Here is a 20030-nt window from a genome sequence, read left to right on the forward strand (position 1 = left end):
GGCTCTTTGTCCTCGGAGGAATGTGGGTATTCCCTGCCCTGAGGACAAATTCCTTTGCAGTCACTGGCACTGACCCATGACTGGGAACCAGTTTGCCCAGTGGGTGAACCAATGGTTTTGCCTCCAGTCCTGCTCCAGCCGCCATCTCCATCTCCAAGTCCCTGGCTTCCTTTTTTTTTAGGCTGTGTGACCAATTCCCCTCTTCCCAACTCTCTGAACTGCACTTCCCAGCCACTGAAGGATTTGTCCTTGTTCATCTCCAGGCTCATCCTCCTCAATCCACGCCCTGGCTTGGATGCCGTGCAGAGAAAAGAAGAAGGAAAAGTCTTCACAACCCAGATTTGCAACTTTGGTGGCATCAGGATAGCCCGGAACCAGGAGTCACCCCTTCCCATCATGTATTAATCCCCCAAAACAGCAAGGAAGGATCCAGGTTTGGCCGGGAAGAGGGATGGAAGAGGGTGGGAGCAGAGAGGTGTACAACCAAAATATGTGCTGCCACTACAGGGTGATGCCTCCAGGCTGCTTATCAACCCTTTTTCCTGAATGTTTGTGGTCAAGGCAGGGTTTTACTGGTCATGCCAGGGGATTGTGGCTTCCCTGAGCAGCACTGGTGGTGGGGGAAGCCTCTGTCCTGGAGATAACCATGGCTCGGACCTCAGTGGCCTGTGGGCAGTGGGACAGAGAGACTTTGAAGCAACAAAATAGAAAACCTCGGAAAGGATTCACAGGCAAAAAGGAAAACCTCAGAAAGGATCCACAGGCAAAAGTCCCTCTTGTTTTGGAAGCATTTTTGGCTGCGATCACGCTGTGATTTCCCGGTCAGGAAAGACTTTGTGGATCACCTGGGAGATCCTCCTGCACTCGGGAGCAACCTTTGGAGCAACTCAAGCATTTGTGACCCACCAAGCCTTCACCCTGCAGGGACAAACCAGCTTTCCTGTGTAGTCCCCTTGCATCCTCAGCATCCCCCAGCCCGTTTTGGGGAGGGGGTGCTCCTCCACAGCAGGAGGATGGAGCAGTTGGCTCCTGGTCCAAGCCACAGGAGATGCCAGGGATGGGGGAATCCTGGCTCCAACATGATCCCCTTCCCTTCCACCAGGTGAAGGGGGGCCTTTTCCCAGCCATCAGCTCCTTCTGCTCCTTCACTGAGGGATGATGGATGGGGAAACCCAGGAATGGGATTTCTGTGGAGCTGCCCTTGTGCTCCCAGCTGGCCTAAGGACCTCACCCCATCACCTTCTGAATGAGCCACTGAGAGAGTTTAGGGTGAGGAAGGAAAAGAAGGAGTTGAGGGGATGGGCCAGGGAGGGAAAATTTCCATAGCTGCATAATAAAGGTGATTACATAAGGGCATCCTGCGTCATCTGCGGCTGGCATCTCCGGAGAAGTAATTACATCTGCACCACACATCTAAAGAAAATATTATCACGTTGGCTTCCAAATTCTATAATTAGCTCTTGCGAGATGTGTGCCAGGGCCTTTATCATTCCGTGTACGTTGGCTATAGAGCCAGGCGCAGACACACGGAGGTTTTTTCATTTGCCAGCTAGGAAAATATTTGGAGTTTAGTGTGGTAGCTGACCCCAGTCCCCCTGGAAAGGGTGGCTCTGAGGGTTTGAAGTGGTGTGTGAAGAGTGGAACATTTTCCCAGTCTCCCTCGGTGCCTGCCGGGCCGTGGGGATCCAGCAGGAGGGCAGGAATGGCAAAGCCAGAGCTTGGCTTTCCCTGCTTCTTCAAATGCTTTTTGATTTCTGCCCTAATGCTCTGAACCTCAGGAAGGCTTTTTTTCCCTCGCTAAAGAAGTGACCTGATTTGCAGGGAGGTGTTGCCCTCACAGATTCACAGGCTCTCTGCTCCGTCGTATAAAACAAACCCCTTTTGCTCGCCCAGCTTTGGACTTCAGAACCAACTCTGGCCTTTGAACACTTCTCCCATCCCTCCAGATCCTCGGCAAAAGGAAAAAGAGGCTTTGAAATGGAAGCAGAGGTTGCAAAGCTCTTGGTTTGATGGAGGGCTTTTCATGTGGAGCTGGAGATGGCCACGGGACAAAGCTCCTCTCTCCAAGCTGGCAGCACGAGGGACACGGCAGGGGCAGGGATGGATGGAGGATGAATGAAGCAGGGATTTGGTTTCTTTCTGTTTCCATTTGCTCATAACCAGCCTGGGAGCCCTGGGAAGTGCCAGCAGCTCTGCTGCAAACAAAACAGCGGAGAGATTTATCCACATCTCCTCCAAAGAAGCTCCTCCAGTGACGACTTCAGCTGTAAAGTGGGGCTGTGCAGGACCAGGAGAGTGGGAGGGAGTGCCAAAATCCCGAGGGCTTAGTGAGAGAATGGTTGTGTTGTGTGTGTGAGAGCGTGTGAGTGTGAGAGCGTGTGTGTGCAGCTCGGATAAACCATCCTTGAGCGGAAAAACATCCTCTCTGTCCTGGCCTCGTAGAGGGGGGTGGTGACAACTCCTCCCTGTTTCCCAGTTTTGCGTTATTTCCACTCAGAAGATGCAGAGAGCTGGAGGATGGGGAGAGAGAAGGGCTCCAAAACTCAGCAGAGCTGTCATTAGGGCCAGATCTAATGAAACCTGGGAGCTGCCCTGTGAGGACTGAATAACCAGCCCCGGAGACACGAGGTGAGACCTGCCCAGAAGAACCATTTTGCTCCTGTTCACAACCACTCTGAAGAGCTGCTGGATCTGTCAGTGATCAGAAATGGTCTTTCCAGGAGAGGAAAACCCAGAGAGTCAGACAGCAAGCATGGAAAAATCTGTGATGTCTCTGCTGAGCTGGCTCCAGCCCTGCTGTCCTCTTGTGCTTTTCCTGCAGCGCCCTGTGGCTGATACAAAACCTTTCTCCATTGCCCCAGTCAGGCCAGAGATCTTCACGGATCAAAATCACTGAGTCACAGAATGGTTTGTGTGGGAATGGACCTCAAGACTCACCCAGTGCCCCCCCTGCCATGGGCAGGGACACCTCCCACTATCCCAGGCTGCTCCAAACCCTGTCCAACCTGGCCTTGGACACTTCCAGGGATCCAGGGGCAGCCACAGCTTCTCTGTGCACCCTGTGCCAGGGCCTCCCCACCCTCACAGGGAAGAATTGCTCCCCAATATCCCATCTAACTCTGCTTTTTGGCAGTGGGAATCCATTCCCCCACATCCAAAGTCTCTCTCCAGCTCTCTTTTAGCCCCTTTAGGTACAGCCTTTGTGACTTTCATTGCTCACCTGAGCTTTGCAGAGCACCTCAGGCACTGATGGGGCTCCCCAGAACGTGGGGTTGTGTGGTGTGGCTGCACCTTTGGGGACACAAAGCTGCTGGCATTGCCCTCCTGCCCTAACCCTGCTCACGTCACTGCTTCCATTCCAGTGCTCCTGGGGAACCCTAAAAAAAAAACCCCTCTTTGGAAATTTTGCCTCCTCAGCACCTGTGTCCCAGGGAGAAGGTGGGAAATACCCCAGTGACACAGCCCTGGGCACATCGTTCTGTGTGGGAAGGAGAGAGGTGGGGAAGGGTGGCGTGGGAGCAGGGAGGAAGGGAAAGCAGCCTTGTCAATGATTTGCAGGAGAGAAAACAAGCTCCTGGATGGTTTCGTGGTGAGCCCAGGGGTGCTGGGTTAATGGTCGGGTTTCATGACCTTTAGAGGTTCTTTCCAGCCTCGACCATTCTGTGATTTTATGTTTCCAAAGGCATGCAGCAATTCCTAGCTGGGGCTGCCCAGCCATCCTGAGCCAGCCCAGAATGTGTGGCCCAACTCCAGGCAGGGATTCCTGGCGCTTTGTGCAAGGATTTGCCGGAGGAGAAGGCGCTGCCTGGGCTGAGGCACCACCTGCTCTCTCCACTCCTGTTTTCCTCTCATCCCTACCTTGAGCTCGGGGAAGCAGAATTCCTCAGGCGTGCATGTAAAATGGGAAGCACTTGTGAAACAAGCTCCAGAGGAGCTTGGCACATGTTACAAGCTTGCACTTCATATATTTGGGACAGAACTCACCCCGGCACAGCATCCTGATTAATTTGTCTGAGCTGGGAGCAATCCCACGCCGTTCATCTCACCTGTGCTGCTGACAGGGGCTGTCGTGGGATCTGCCTGTGCAGACACCAGGAGTATTCCCAGCGTTTTTCCTCAGTAGTTTTTAGGGTTTTTTTTAAAATGAATCCGTGCTGACAAATTGCTCAGACATTCCCAGGAGCTTTGGTGGCTTTGGGGCAGCGCTTCAGACAGGACCAGAGCCACGGCCAAATGACGCACAGATGTGGAGCTGTCTCCTTTTCAGTGTGGAAAGGGGGAACTCTTAGCCAAAAAAAAACCCCATCAGGAAGCAGGTGAAGGCAGAAATCAGGGAGAAAAGGAAGAAACCACTTCCTCAGGGAGTGGTTGGTGGCCTGGGGAGCTCCCTGCCGTGGGATGCAGTTGATGTTTGGTGTTTGAGGGGAAACTTGGCAAGTTCATGCAGCAGAAATCCGTCAGGATCTGCTGTAAATTGCACAGAAGGCAGATTTGGGAGTGTATTGAGGGAATACAAAGCAGGCTGTCAGACCAACCCTTTTCCACTGATCCCTGCCCTTTGGTGGTAGAATTGTTAAGGTTGGAAAAGACCTCTAAGATCATTGAGCCCAAAAGTTCCTATTGAAGTTCACCCCTAAAACATTAAGTGCCCCCATTGTGCCCCAGGAATGCGACAGACTGTGCAGGAAGATCTGTGAAAATTCAAATTGTTGTAATCCAGAGCTGCTTGTGTTCATGGTTCCACAAAAAGCAAAAACAAAACCGAAAACAACAAAAAAACCCCACCAAAAAACCAAAACCAAAATTTAAAAAAAAAAAAACAACCAAACCCAAAACCCCAAAACAAAAAGCCCCAAACAAACAAATGAAGAAACAAACTAAAACCCCAAAAACCAAGCCCCCCCCCCCAAAAATACAAACCATACAAACCACCAAACACCTTCATATTTTGCTAAACTAATGAAACCAGGGAATTTCCCAAGCTGAGGATGGATTAGCTGCCATGAAAGTTGCTAAATCTGCACGGTAGGACAAGACATGCACCTCCAGCAGGAAGGTGGGATGGTGGGGAAGGGGAGATGGGGGCTGATTTTTTTTGGGCAAGCCGTGGGAAGGATGAGCATCCCTGGGAAAAGGCTGCTTATCCCATGAGGAGTTGCTAAAGACCTGAATTCCCTAATAAAGATGGGAGCCACAGTGGGGTGCATCCCAGGCCACCCTAAATGTGGTTTCCCTGGACACAAGGAGTGGCTTTGCTCAGAGGCAGCGCTGTCCCCGGGCCCAGCTGGAAGCTGGACAAGTCCCATGATGTCACTTCTGCAGGTAGAGGGGTCCCAGGAGCTTCAGGGGACAAGGCCATCGTGCTGTGCCATGATGCCACTTGGCCCTTAGTCCCAGAAGGAAAGAAAACTCTGGAGAAGCTCTCCAGGGCTTGGTGAGGAGATTTAAACCTTGATCCATGTGCATTTATAGTAGAGGGTGCAGAGAGACCTCTGAGTGCTTGGAGAAGTGACAGGCAGAGCTTGGGCAAAACATCTGGAGGGGCTGGAGCGTGTCCAGGGAAGGGAATGGAGATAGGGAAGGGTCTGGAGCACCAGGAGTGGCTGAGGGAGCTGGAAAGGGGCTCAGCCTGGAGCAAAGGAGGCTCAGGGGGGACCTTGTGGCTCTGCACAAGTCCCTGACAGGAGGGGGCAGCTGGGGGGGGTCGGGCTCTGCTCCCAGGGAACAGGGACAGGAGGAGAGGGAACGGCCTCAAGTTGTGCCAGGGGAGGTTTAGATTGGCTATCAAGGAAAATTTCTTCATGGAAAGGGCTGTCCAGCCCTGGCCCAGCTGCCCAGGGCAGTGTTGGAGTCCCCATCCCTGGAGGGATTTAAAAGCCGTGTGGATGTGGCACTTGGGGACGTGGGTCAGTGGTGGCCTGGGCAGTGCTGGGGGAATGGTTGGACTGGATTATCCTGGAGGGATTTTCCAGCCTAAACGATTCTGGGATTTTATCTGTGCCTGACTTTGTGTTTGTCTCTGTCACTCTTGGCAGCCCCTTCCTGGTCCCCGTGATCCTGCTTCCCTCACCTCCTCATCCCGGGAAGCACCACCCCGTGAGGCTGGCACCTGTTTGCCTTGGGAAGGGTCTTTTTTTCCTTCTTCAAGCAAGGCACTGCTGAGATGCCTCTGGGGAAGGAGGGAGAGGGGTTAAACCCCCCCAAATGTCAGTGGTCCTAAAAATAGCCAGGCTTTTCCCGCTCGCATTGACTCACCCGTCACAGACCACAAACTCCTGAGTCACGTCAGGGGCTGTGGGGAAATTGTCTCTCCCTGCTCTGCTCCAAACAGGGATTCAGTGTCCAGAGTGACCCTTGGTCACCCTCAGAGGGACAGCCCTGCCCCCGTGCAGGGGTGCTGGGGTGGGGGATGGCGCTGGGATGTGTCAGCACCCCAGCACGGACGGGCTGGAGAGGATGGTGAGCTGAGCATCCTCACCCTCTTCTGCTTCTCCTGGCATTTCCTTCTTGGGGCTCAGCCCTGCCAGTGGGGGTTTCTGTACCTGCAGGTGCCTCCCCCTCTGGAATAAGGTGCCCAGCAGGAAGTGGGACCTTGTTTGTGTCTGTTCCCACCCCACTAGATTTCAGCCGTCTCTGGTTTGAATCCTGCTCCTTCCTGCAGCTCGCAGTTCTCTCCCACCCCTTCCCGAGTGCCAGAGCTTTAACCCCACGTGGGAACAATTCAAAATACCCTTCCCAAAAAGCCTCACCTAGGGCTCCCAGCTAAAGAACAGAAATGAAGGGAAAAAACCCGAATTATTTGGGAGGTGTGGGGACCAGGAGTCTGTCCAGCTGCCTCTGGGATCACAGCCAGGAGCAACACAGCCTCTAAAAGCCACAAGGTGACCCCAGAAGCCCTCACAGCCAGCAGGGAGGTGGTGACCACAGGAAATGGGGCAGAGGAGCGGGTCCATGGTCCTTTGGTGCCTGCTGACCCCCTTCTCCCTGCAGGTGCCTTCCCACCAAGAGCTGTCCCCTCTCCAGCACCCAGATCCTCATGATCCTAACCCAGCATTCCCAAAACTCTGCACTTTGGTCATTGGGGCCCTCTCCCACCAAGAGGAAGGTGCAGAAGGATGTGCTCACATCTCCCCTGCTCGGTCCCACCGGAGCAGAGACCCCCATCCCAGAGCTGGAGTTAAAGGAAAGGTTCTCACCGATATTTTGGGAGCCGCTTCCTTCCCCTCCCCTCCTCCAGAATAGCTTTTTGTCTTTGGGTTTATTTTCTTTGTTGCCTCATAAAGGTTTGACCCTGGGGTGTTTTGAATGGACTCGAAGGCAGCATTGTATTCCTCCCGGGATGTGGCTGCCTCGGGCACGAGGAGGGAGGAGGGAATTCCATTGTGTCCAACCTTGCGGACCTTCGGGGAGGAAAAGCAGTGGCTTCTCCTGCTGGGGCTTCTCTCTGCTGAGCCCCGTGTCCTCTGCCAGCTCCTCCCTTGGCTCAGCCCATCCAGCCACCCCCACTCCTGTCACTTGTCCCTCGCAGAGCTGATCAGTGACAGCTCCACCAGCACAGCTCCTCTGCAGCGGGAAAATGGGATATCCATGCCCTGGCCAGCTCCATCCTGGCCAGTCTGACCCAGACCCTTCCCAGGGGTCTTCACCCCTCTGCTGCAGCTGATAAAAGTCACCACAAAATCCCTGTGGACCCCATAGATGGATCCAGCTGCTTCTTGTGTGTTTACATCGTCTTAAAATAAAGAATAAAAGCTCTGGTTAATGATGCGGCCTCCTGACCCACCGAAGGATCTTGGAGACCTCAGTTTTCATTTGGGCTCCCTCTTTTCCACCCAGAATACTTCAGAACCAACAGTGTCTCCCAGGACAAAAAGTTGTTGGTATTCTGGCTCAATAAAGTTATGGAATTTACTCCACAATTCAGTTTGCAATTGGCCACATCAGGTCTCTCCTGGAGGTTCACAGGCAACACAGAGGAAGCGACTTTTAATTCGATTTTACAAAATTAAGAGCAGTGACATAACTGCAGCAGCATGGCCTGTCCTCAAGCTGGAGATCAGAAAATCACTGATAACAACGGAGGAGGGGAAAAACAAAAGCTCAATAATTTCTGTTCTGGCTTTGGGAAAAGCAGGCTGATGTTCTCATATTGCACAGGGACAACAAAGTGCTTTCTAGTCCATTAGTAACCCAGGAAGACACTAAATGGCATGGCCTGAGGATAAACATTTTTAAACAGCGGGTTCAGATTAATTTGCTCCCAAGAGTCCCGTGGAAGCAGGACGAGGAGAGGTATGGGCTGCTGCTCATCCTCTCTAAGAAGTCCTGGGATTTCTCTCAGATCCCAGAAGAGTGGAAAGATGATAATTACAGGGCAATATTAAAAAAAAATAGGGGGGAAGGAAGAGCTGGAAAGATGCAGCTTAGGCTGGCAGAAAGGGATGCAGGATTAGAGGGATGGAGCGTGGGAAGCTGTCAATATAAATAGATGGCTCATACAAAACAGCGTTTCACAGACTCCTTCAGCCTCACCGGGGGCAGGTTTGTATCAAGTGACCCCGGCAGCACCACAGATGGAAATGTGCCCATGTGAGGAGCTTTGGTTTGGGGGTGTTGTGGTTATTCTGGTTAAAAAATGAGTTATCACAGAAACATGGAATGGTTTGGGTGGGAAGGGACCTTAGAGGTCATCCAGTTTCACCCCAGGGACACCTTCCCCTATCCCAGGGTGCTCCAAACCCTGTCCAGCCTGGCCTTGGGCACTCCCAGGGATTCAGGGGCAGCCACAGCTTCTCTGGGCACACTGTGCCAGGGCCTCAGCACCCTCACAGGGAAGGATTTCTTCCCAATATTTCAGGTAAATCTTCCCTCTGGCAGTTTGAAGCCATTCCCTGTGTCCTATCACTCACTGCCTGCCCTTGCTGTCCCTCTTTTCTTGTCATGGAAGTTCACGATGGGGAGTGTTGGATCCTGACTGGATCCCGAGGGACTGGGACAGGGATGGTCCTCCCGGGCTCCCTCCTCCCTGTGCAGCTGGTGCTTAGATAAAAAGAGTCTGGGAAGAGGAGAATCTCACTGATCCCGCCCCATTTCCCCCGAGCCTCAGAGCTTTTAAAGGATGCCTCCCACCCAAAGCTGTCTTTGGATCCCCCAAAAGATTGATGCTGCCATCAGAGGACACTCTCCCCGACACTGCCTGCTCCCTCCTCACTCAGTCTAATGCTGTTCTGTTCCATCCTCCATGAATTTTTGGCAGGGAATTTTCGGAAGGGAATTATGACCTCTGAGAAAAGCTGCTTCACTTGGTTTATCTTTAACCCAGTGTTTGAGTCATCTCCAGTTGCGTTTTGAGGTAGAGCGAAGAGTCACGTCCCTTCGCCCCATAAACAGAGACTTTAACCCCTTTTAGGTTCTGTAATAGCTACTCTGGACATTTTGGTGGCTCTGAGGCACTCCAGGAGTTAAAATTCCCTGCACCAGGCTGCGGTTCCCCACTGGAAACTCCTCTGCACCTCCACGAGTCACCGGGACACCTGCGAGAGGTGTCCCTGGAGCAGGAACCACCTCACTGCTGCCATTCCCACCTCCTATGTGGGACACGCCGGCCACTGGCCACCCCCAGGGAGGCAGAATCCCCCAAGGTAATTCATGCCAATTACTGCAATCAGCTAATCAGCAAACAAGATCGATTCAAATGAAGTTACGGTGTCAACAGCTATTATGCAAGCTTGTGTGTGCTGGAGGAAAGCCATCCTGAGAGTCCTGGCGGTCAAAAAGCCCTCGGGGGTGGGAATTGAGGAGAGGTAAAAGGGATGTGGGGGGGGGGGTAGGAGGGAAATTAAGGGGGAAAAACCCCGTCGCTGAGACAAATTAGGGAGGGAAAGCGTCGAGAATGGAAAGTGATCCAGGTAATTGCTTGTAAACACAAAAGGGATGATGGAGAGGGATGATTCCCACCAGCCAGGCTGGGGTGAGAGGGAGAAGTCAGCTCTTCTTTGGGGAATTATCCGGGCTCCTCTGTAGGGCATCCCCCAAAGGTGAGGGCGCAGGGGTGGGAGGTTCTCCCTCCCGGAAAATTCCAGGCTGAGACAGCCCGGGAAGAGCTCTCTGCTCCCGGCCCCAGGACACCCATCGGAACCAGCTCTCCGGCGAAAACCGATTGCCACCTTTGGAAGCGAGTTGCCAGCTTGGGCTTGCCTGGGATGCAGCGATCTCCCGACGGGAATTAGAGGCAGGCTGGCTCCATCGCTTCTCCCTCTGGGAACGCAAGCCTGAAGCTGGCTGGGGCCACGAGGGTGGGACACCGGGAGCCGCAGCCTGGTGTAAAGCCTGCAGAGACATCTGCTAATCCTCCCCTAAGCCCGCTGTGGTGGATTTAAAGGGTGTTTTTGTCGCTCGCCCCCGGGGCGATCCTCGGAGGATAAGCGGCCGAAGGAAATGAAGGGATTCTTCACTCCTGCGGTGGGGCAGGAAAGGGAGACGCGGCTCCCGCTGGGATGTGCCGGGGGCTGCGGGTGTCACCTGCCCCGCGCTGTCCCTCGGAGCGCAGGGATGCCGCCCTCATCTCGCGCTGGAATTCGGGCAGGAGTTCGGCTGCCCGGCTCAGGAGCGGACAGATGCCCTGGTTTTATCACAGCAGCTGGCCCAGAGAAACATTATCCGGCAACCCAAATCTCTGGCTGCCTTTTACACCCCGGAGGGGTGCAAAATTGCTTTGCACTCCGAAGCCAGGGGTGGAGAGCTGAAGGAAAGGGTTTTCCCTGGCTTCTGTCCCGGTCAAAGCTGGGGTTGGGGCTGTAACACCACGTCCCACCTGTCCTCAACTTCCCTTCTAAGGATGAGAGGGAAAGACATCAACAGATCGATGGGAAACTTCATTAAAGAGGGAAAAATCAGGTTTTCCAGCTTGGAGGAATAACCTCTGAGTGGTGGATGCATCCACAATGCTGGGATAGCTGTGCCAGGAACGTGGGCATTCAGGGCACAGGGTGGCTGCCCAGGGATGACTTGCAGGACTTGTTTTTAAAACAAACAGATCCCTTTTATCGCCTGAAATCCCGCACCTCCGCCACGAGGAAACGTGTGGAACAAAAGAAATGCCACCATTAATCAGCTCTGGAGCTCGGGGCTTGGCTGAGGGACCTCTTCCCACAGCCACGTACCCACCTCCCTCGGTGCTGGGCACAACGCAACCCTGCCCGGAGCCGGGCTGGCCGCTCCTGCCCTCCCAGCACATTGCAGGGAGAGGGAAATAATCCCTCCTTTCTTTCCCAGCTATCAGGAATGCACCACACCTGGTGCCCCTCGGGGAGTGTTTGCTGTCCCGGCGGGCGCCAAGGCCGGATTGTTTGCCCGGGGATTTTTTTTTTTTTAGATATGAAATGTTATTATTAAAAGCTAATTTGGGCCCCTGAGAGCGTGGAGGGGAAGGCAAAGCTCTTGGCTGGCACTGAGGAATGTCAACAGGCCCTGGGTTGGTTTGGCTGGTCCCAAAGCTCTCCTGAGCTGCAGGAGATGAGTTTGGGCTTTGCTGGAAAACACGAAGGGGGATTACCCACCCCAAACACGTGCAGGTGGCACATTCACCATTTTAACCACAAGATCAGGTTTTGAAATACCTCATCCCAGTCCCCAGATTAGCTCCCATTCCAAACAGTCCCTTGGGAGGCTGCAGTGCAGCCCGGCAGAGGGAAACTGAGGCTCAGGAACGTGCTGAGGACGGCACCAAGGGCCAGTAGCAGGGAACAAAACAGATTAAAAACTTTCCACTTGGGACTCAACAGCACTAAAACCACTCCTTCACGTTGGAGACACCCTGATCCCAAAGAAGTCAAGCCTTGGGGCTTGGAAAAGCACCGGGAGGGAGGAAGAGTGGGGCAGGCAGGAGGAAGGAGCGGAGCAAACTCCTGCTGTGCAGTGGCTGGCAGGCAGCAGCTCGGCAGCAGTGATTTATTATTCACATTACTGGAGGAGCTGGGAGAACACCAGGGTCTCCCTGAGCCTGGCATGAGCATTATGGGCTGTGCTCAGCCCGCTCCTGGAGATGGGTGTTGCTGTCCTTGCTGAGCTGCACCGGGTGGAGATGTGGATTTTCCTAGCAGAGACTTTTTGAGAGAGGTGTTTGTTGGAGGAGGGAGAGATTTGAGCCAGGAACAGGTGCTGGTCTTTGCAGAGCCCCCCTCCCCTGGGCAGGGACTACCAGGGGCCTGTGGGGATGCAGCTCTGCCCATCTCATCCCAGCATTCCTGATGATTTTTGGGGAATGTTTTCATCCTCTCCTTTCCACCCTGGTATCTCTGAGACACCTTGAGGAGCACAGCCTGGCCAAAGCAAACACCAACACGTCCCTGTCCCCTGTCCCTCATCCCCTTGCCATTCCTGGCAGTGCTGGAGGCAGAGACCGCGCTGCAGGGAGATGTCTGAGGTGACACAGCCGGTCCTGCCATCCCAACATCTCCGGTGGGATGGCTTGGCTGCTCCTCCAAGTGCTTGCCAAGGGCAGAGCCGGGGCTGTAATGAAGGCAGCGGCCCATGGGGAGTGGAAGGAGCCTGTGCTAGATCAGCTGATATAATTAGAAAGCGGGGACAAGGAGAGGAGCTCCTGTGCCCGAAAGCTGGGCTGTTCTTTCCAGCTCCAGCAGCTGGGCTAATAAAAGCTCCGACCTCCCCTCGTGCATCATCTCCAGCGCGTGCCTGGGGGCTCTGCCATGGCTGGGAGCACGGGGAGGAGCTCCCACATTCCAGCTTTTCCAGGGATGGGGCATCTGCAGCCGCTCTGGGCAGCACCCACCACCATCACCTTGGCCAGTCGGTGTCCTCTGACCCCCTCACCTGGGCCTCACTGCTGGCACTGGGCAGTGTCCGTCCCCCCAAAACCACTCTTCCAGTTGACTTTGCCAACCGGCCCTGTGTCCAGGTTGTCTCTCCTCATGTTTTTGTTCAGGCAAGAACCCCCAAATGGCCCCAAAATGACCCCAAATGGCCCCCAAATGACAACCTGCTTGCAAAGCCCTCAGGCCAAGCCCTCTGGTGATGGTGGGGATATGGTGGGTTTGTATGGGAACATCTCCACCAAATGAGATGACAGCCTGGGAGAGCTGGAGAAGAGACGGCTCCAGGGAGACCTTCCAGCACCTTCCACTGCCTAAAGGGGCTCCAAGACAGCTGGAGAGGGACTTAGATGGGCTATTAGGAATGAATTCCTGCCTGTGAGGATGGGGAGGTCCTGGCGCAGGCTGCCCAGAGAAGCTGTGGCTGCCCCTGGATCCCTGGAAGTGTCCAAGGCCAGGTTGGATGGGGCTTGGAGCAACGTGGGATAGTGGGCGATGTCCCTGCGCACGGCAGGGGGTGGAATGAGATGGTTTTAAGGTCCCTCCCAATCCAGACCATTCCATGATTCTATGAAATCCCAGCCCCACAAGCCAGAGTTTCCCCATGGAAGAAGGAACTGGGTGAGAAGAGATCTCCATTCATCTGCAAACCCACCTGGTCTCCTGTGGCAGCACTGACCCCCCTAACAATCCCCAAAGCCTCCAATCTGACCTCACAGCAAGGATTTAATAGGATTTAGCAACAGGGAAACCCTGGCTACCTGGGGAGTGCAGAACACACCTGGGCAGGCTGGGGGAAGCAATATTCCTGCTGGATTTATGGGACATAACCACTTGGATAGAAGAGGAAGAGATCCAATGGACCTTCTCAGGGCTGCAGGGAAGGGAACATGGAGAACCAGGGTTTACAACACCAAGGTACCTTGAAATCCTGAGCCTACAGAGAAGATCAGTCCTGTGGGTGTTTAGGAGAGGGTCGTGGCTGCAGGATGAGACCCAGCCTCGTGCACTGGGCTCGTTCTCACCTTCCCTGCAAAATAACCCCCCCCATCCCATCCAGCTCCCGACTTGTCCCTGGCAGGCACGGATCTGTCGGGCATCACTCCGCAGACCTTCCCAGCAGGGAACCAACTTCTTCCAGTGCTGGACAGCCAGTCAGTCACTGCTTATCCCAGGTTTTCATTCCTGGCTTGGATCATTATTTTTATTACTGGTCCTGGGCTTCCAGAGGAAAACATATCTTTGGGCCACATACCAAGGGATTTGGTTAATTCGTCACCCGCAGACTCGCAGATATTTATTTAAAAGCGCCTCTTGTTATGTTACTTGGCAACTTCCGAGCCCGTGTGTTTCTGCAGCTGATAAATATTTGTGAGGTTGGTTGTGTGAAGAGCAGCATGTGTTAATGATCTGATTGCCTTTTTCCTGGGCTCCCTGCAAAGGGAACGGGCTCCATCACCCATTGGTGCAAAAGGACCTGGAGGTGCTGGTCAGCAGTGGCTGGACATGAGGCCATGTGTGCCCAGGTGGGCAAGAGGCCGGTGGCATCTGGCTTGTGCCAGCACTGGGGTGGCAGCAGGGCCAGGGCAGTGCCCGTCCCCTGTGCTGGCACTGCTGGGGCACCTCCAGTGCTGAGGGCAGCTCTGAGCCCCTCACAGAAAGACTCTGAGGGGCTGGAGCGTGTCCAGGGAAAGGAACGGAGCTGGGGAAGGGGCTGGAGCACCAGGAGAGGCTGAGGGAGCTGGGAAAGGGGCTCAGCCTGGAGCAAAGGAGGCTCAGGGGGGACCTTGTGGCTCTGCACAAGTCCCTGACAGGAGGGGGCAGCCGGGGGGGGTCGGGCTCTGCTCGCAGGGAACAGGGACAGGAGGAGAGGGAACGGCCTCAGGCTGGGCCAGGGGAGCCTCAGGTTGGAGGTCAGGAGGAATTTCTCCATGGAAAGGGTGGTCAGGCATTGGAATGGTCTGTCCAGGGTGGTGGTGGAGTCACAACCCCTGGAATTACCCAAGGAATGAGTGGACATGGCACGCTGGTTTAGTTGGGGCGGTGGGTGGTGCTGTTTGGCCAAAGGTTGGTACTCAGTGACCCCGGAGGTGTTTTCCAACCTGAACGATTCTGGCATTCTGGGATTATACCTGTCTAAACCTGGAGCATCCTGCTGGCTCTGGAGCATCTTGCTGCCACAGGATCAGGATTTGGCCCTGAAGGAAAGAGAGGCTCATGTTGGGCTCAGACAAAACTCATCCTTCTGACTCAGGAACCAGACAAAGCCAACAGGACCCACATCTTCATGGCAAAACCCCCGAGTTTTGTGAGATGGAAACTCAGCCAAAATCCCTGGGAGCCTGATTCCCAGCCTTGCAGCCTTGCAGGAACTCCTGCAGCTCCTGCACAACTCAAGGGGACTTTCCCTGCCAGGAGAACTCTTGGCTCCAGCCAAACCTGGATCGCAAGGCGTGAGCCATCCCAGTTTCCTGATAGCTGCCTTAGCAGTTCTGCTTGCTTTCCTTGCTGTTTAGGGAGCTCCATGGACCTTTTTGCCCCCCATGGTGGGGCTCAGCCTGCCCCTTCCCCCCAGAGTTGTGCCTGGGGCTGTGGGATGATGGAAGAGAGGAGTTCTGGCTGCTTTAGGGAACCACCAGGATTATTGCAGGATCTCTGGTGCTTGGTCCACCACCACCTCCAGCATGGAGCATCCCATCCTACCTATGGCTCCTGGTGGCACCGTGTCCTGCAGGAATCGTGGGCTCCTGGAATGGTTTGGGATGGAAGGGACCAGGGATGTCACTCCCTAGACCAGATCCAGAGGATGGATCCAGTGGCCCAGCACGGAGGACAAAGGCTTTGCCCACGGAGCAGAGGTGTGGGGGAGCCAGAGGGGTTGGGGGGTCCCTGCTTGCTCCCCAATCCCGAGGACAGGGATGTCTGGGCTCCTGGCCTTGTGCCTCCATTTCACTTTCAGATCCCTCAAATAATAACCGTGTTTGCCAGCTCCTGTGACGGGAATGACTAATGGGAAAGATCCTCTGTGAAGGGAAACAAGAAATCTTGTTTCACCCTTTGTTTGCTGGATTTCTCTGACAGCCCCAGGCATGGCTCAGTTCCTCTTCGGGAGAAAGCAGATTTTAAGCCCTTCAACAGCTCCAGCAACACCCTCTTAACTCTTAGCCTTCCCTGTCGGGATAAAACTCCCTCCAGAAACTTTTTTGCAGCCAGTTTATCCACATTCCTGCTCCATCCACATGGAGTTATCACACAGCGAGTGCCTCCGACTGCTGATGCAACGTGGTTTTCACAGTGCATGTGGCAAACACCCTCCCCATCTGCCTGGGGGTTTTTTGCAAGTCAGGGGACCTTCCTCTTTTCCTGTTTTTCCTCGGGATGGGTGACCAAAGGTGCCCTTATCATGGAGATGCCCCTGTGATGGAAGCAGCAGGGGATGCCCGGGGCTGATGCTGCAGCCCCCAGGGAAGGGGGGGGCTCTCCCAATCCCGCCTCTTGTAGGACAAGCTGCTGCTCTCTCCCAGACGTCTACAGCCAGATGTTGGACCTTCAGATGCTTCTCTCCCTGCTCTTTTTGGATCTGAGAGGGCTGGGAGTTGATCCCTTGGGACACCAGCCCGGTGACCCAGCAAGGAAGAGTTTGAGGAGGAAGGAATCTCTTCCCTGGAAGCAGACATGAAGCCACACAGGCACTTGAGCCGCTTTTTAAATGCCCACCCCTGCCCCGGGGAGCCGACGGGGACAATTTCAGCCTCTCCACACACTCCTCCTCTTCCCCGCTGCCATCACAAGGCCGGCACTCGGGACAAGGTTCCCGCTCCCCTTGCGTGAGCCCGGACACCGCAGACAGGGAATCACACCACTCCAGCATTTCCACGCCTGTTTTCGCCCGTTCGCCTCCCAGCCTTTGCAGAAAATAAATTCCCCAGCCAGGCTGAACTCGGATGACAGCATCGCTGCTATATTTAGCCACGGCAGATCGCCGCTCCAACCGGGGCCACACATAAACAAACCCCGGCGCACGGAGCCCGCCCGGAGAGGGCACGGCCGAGCGAACGGCGCGGGATGGAGCAGCCTCCCAGCCCTGCCTGCCCCAAACTGGGGGTGCCTTGCGCTCCCTGGTAGTGCCAGCTCCTCCCTGGAGGGCTCCGTGCTGGCACAATCCGCCGCCGGAGCAGGTTTGAGGATGAAGGATGCGCTGGAGGGTGTTGGAAGCAGAGCGCGGAGAGCTGAGGGAGTTGCCAAAGGTTATCCCGCGGGGCAAGTGGCATCCCCCGGCTGGGACTGCAGCCGCTGGCTCCCAGCTGGAATCCAGGAGGCTGCTGGCATTCCGCCCCCCTCCCGTGGACTGTGCTGTGGGGCAGAAAATGCCATAAAATTCCCCGCTACAGCTGTGCCCGCCCTTCCTACCTCCACTGCACATCTCCCTGCAGCCTTCCTGCTGGCAGCTGCCTGCTCCTCTCCCAGTCCGTGGTGCACGGAGCTGTAGGGGCATTCACGGGGTGTGGAGCAGAGGGAAGAGGTTGTTGATGTGCAGCACGGTCCATGCCTGGCTCACTGGCAGGCCTTGTCCTCCTTCCCCAGCTCCCCACGTGGGGAAGAGCATTGGGATGCTCAGGGGGTGCTCAGGGAATGCTTGGGGGGGGATGCTCGGGGGTGCTCGGGGAGTGCTCGGGGAGTGCTCGGGGATGTTCAAGGGGATGATCAGGGGGATGCTGAGGAGGAACTCAGAGAATGCCCAGGGGGATGCCCAGGAGGGTGTGGAGCGTCCAGCATCCCAACACCCTCCTCTGGAGCAGAGATCATCTGGCCTGGGGGGCTGCTGGCAGCCACAGGTTCCCTGGCTCTCGCCTCGGCTCCGAGGAGGGGACGGGGCGACAGAGGGGGTCCCTGCTCCCCCCGGGCACACCTACAGCCCCGGATGGGGCTCTGTGCTGCAGTGCAGCAGCTCCAGCCCCGCTCCCTCCCGGGGAGCTGGCGGAGGGGATGCCCACCTTCACCCTCCCTTCATCGCAGCGCCCGCTCCGCCTGCTCCAAGCCCGGCTGCCGGGCCAGCGAGCGGGCTGAGCCGTCGGGAGGAGCAACAACCCGCTCCTCTGCTGCTGGGGATGCAGCCCGTGGAGCTGGGACCCCCAGGAACAGCGGGCAGTGGGGTGGGCGTGCACCCACGGCTTGGGGGCCGCGATGGGCGCGGGGGAACACCCGATCCTTGCAAAGCCGCTGCCCCCTCGGGTGATGTCCCAAGCGGGGATCCCCTGGTCGGGGTGGGGAGGAACGCTGGGTACCCAAGTCCTGGCAAAGCCGGGGAGGCATCGGCGCCTCCTGGGGTGAAGCCCCAGGCGGGGAGCCCCATGCCATGACGTCCCCCCACGTCCTCCCTCCCTCCCCACCGCCGCTGCTGGGCGAGGGCCACCCAGCACCGAGGCAGATGACATAATTCCCAGCAACTGCACGTTAATCACTCGGCCGCCAGCAACCTCCTCGCCGTGAATCCAACCCCCAGCCCTCAGCCACCGCTCCCCTCCCTGACATCACTGCCAAAGAAATAAAGAAATAAAGAGAAGACGATGAGGAAAAGGTGACGAGGGGGAATAACCTGGCCCTGGCACTGGCACACAGGTCTGCCCCCCCGCCGCTCCTCCCCGCCTCGTACTCTATTTTTGGGTGCTGTCACATCCCAATGGCCCCGCGGGGCCAAATCCAGGCAGCTGCGACTTTAGGCACAAACACGGCTCCCTCCCCTCCATCACACCCGAAATCGGCGCTGGCAGCCCATCCTCCACCCCACCCCCTCCCCAAAATCCTCCCCTCCCCCCCCCCAAATTACATCTGGGTGGGTGGTTCAGGGGAGCGAAGCTCCAGCATCAGGTCCCCCACCTCGCTCTCTGTGCACCCCACATCTCTCCACCCCCAAGAGACCCCCCCCCCCCGCCCCCCCCCCCCCCATCCCACCTCCCCCTTCTCTCCCAGCACCGCTTCCCAGTTCCTCCCAGTCGCTTCCCACCCCGAGCCTTACTCTTGGCGGGGATGCTGGGGCTGCGCCGGTGCCCGGCAGCGATCGCGGCGATGCGCAGGAGCGGGCAGGGCTCGGGCAGGGCTCAGGGATCGCAGCCGGGCGGCCGCTCCCGTCCGAGGGGTCTCATCTCATTTTGTCCTGTGTCACCAACACACACACACACATTCGCAGCCACGTTTCCCCCCCCTTCTTGCGGCAAACGGCGGCCAGCCCCGACCCCACCCCCTGTCACAGCAGCAGCCTAACAGCGAGGACCGGGAGGATGGAGGAGGATCTGCTCGCCTTCCCTTTAACTCTTCCCTCGCCACCCCCCCAGGACAGGGCTCTGTCCCCGTGGACCTGGATGGGGATGCTGGGATGCTGCATGGGCCCCCCCTCGCCTTGTCGCCTTCCTCCCCAGGGCCCCGGGACAGGGGGTGTTTGGGGTCTGGTGGTGCCCTGGCTCTGTTCCCCGCAGCCTCGAAGTGTCTCATCACCCTCCTGCCCCCCAAAAAGGAGCCCCCAAATAAAGCTGAGCCCCGACATTGCCCCAGGCAGTGGGGCAGGGCGTGTCTCACGTGGAGCACGGCTGGGGTTTGAGGGGCATGGGCAGCCCCGGGGCGACAGACAAGGCCGGGGGGTGGAAGCCAAGTCTGTCTGCCTGTATCCACCAAGAAAATCCCATTTTGCTCCCTATTTCCCCCCATCTCCAGGAGCAGAGCCTTTGGGGGGGGGGGAGGGGACTCAGCCTGAACCCCTGGGGGTCCCCAGTGGGGGTGGGATGGGGATGTAAAGTCAATGTGGGGGATGAAACAACTTTTCCCATCCCACGGAGAATCCAAGGACTGAGCTTGCACGGATGGGGGGGGGGGGCAACTCCCCAAACTGCCTCTTACACAGATGAGCTGAAAAAGGAACATCCTAATGGCCAAGGATTCCAGCTGAAGGCAGGGCAGCTCCTGACTGTGACATTGCACAGAGTTGTCTTCTCCAAAGAGCAGTGAGAGGTGCCAGAAGGAAAAGGGAAACGTAAAGGGAAAAGAAAAGGGAAAAGGGAAAAGAAAAGGGAAAAGGGAAAGGAAAAGGAAAAAGGGAAAAGGGAAAAGGAAAAGAAAAAGGAAAGGGAAAAAGGAAAGGAAAAGGGAAAAGGAAAAGGGAAAGGAAAAAGAAAACGAAAAGGGAAAGCAAAAGGGAAAGCTCATGAT

General features: G+C 56.0%; 1 protein-coding gene across 2 annotated transcripts in view; it reads right to left on the reverse strand.

The window, feature by feature from the left end:
- Positions 1-19049, reverse strand: part of LZTS3 (leucine zipper tumor suppressor family member 3) — a 46602-nt gene extending 27553 nt beyond the window's left edge. The window contains exon 1 of one of the 2 annotated variants that reach the window (XM_042052835.1): positions 18847-19049. The gene's annotated coding sequence lies outside the window, so the exon portion shown is untranslated. The remainder of the gene's footprint in view (positions 1-18846) is intronic. The other variant, XM_042052831.1, reaches the window with a different exon arrangement.
- Between the last annotated feature and the right edge of the window lie 981 nt (positions 19050-20030).

This window comes from Corvus kubaryi, unplaced genomic scaffold (assembly GCF_017639235.1).
Source record: "Corvus kubaryi isolate FWS band 111438036 unplaced genomic scaffold, C.kubaryi_AGA036_p1.0 split1-131, whole genome shotgun sequence".
In the NCBI taxonomy this organism is placed as follows: domain Eukaryota; kingdom Metazoa; phylum Chordata; class Aves; order Passeriformes; family Corvidae; genus Corvus; species Corvus kubaryi.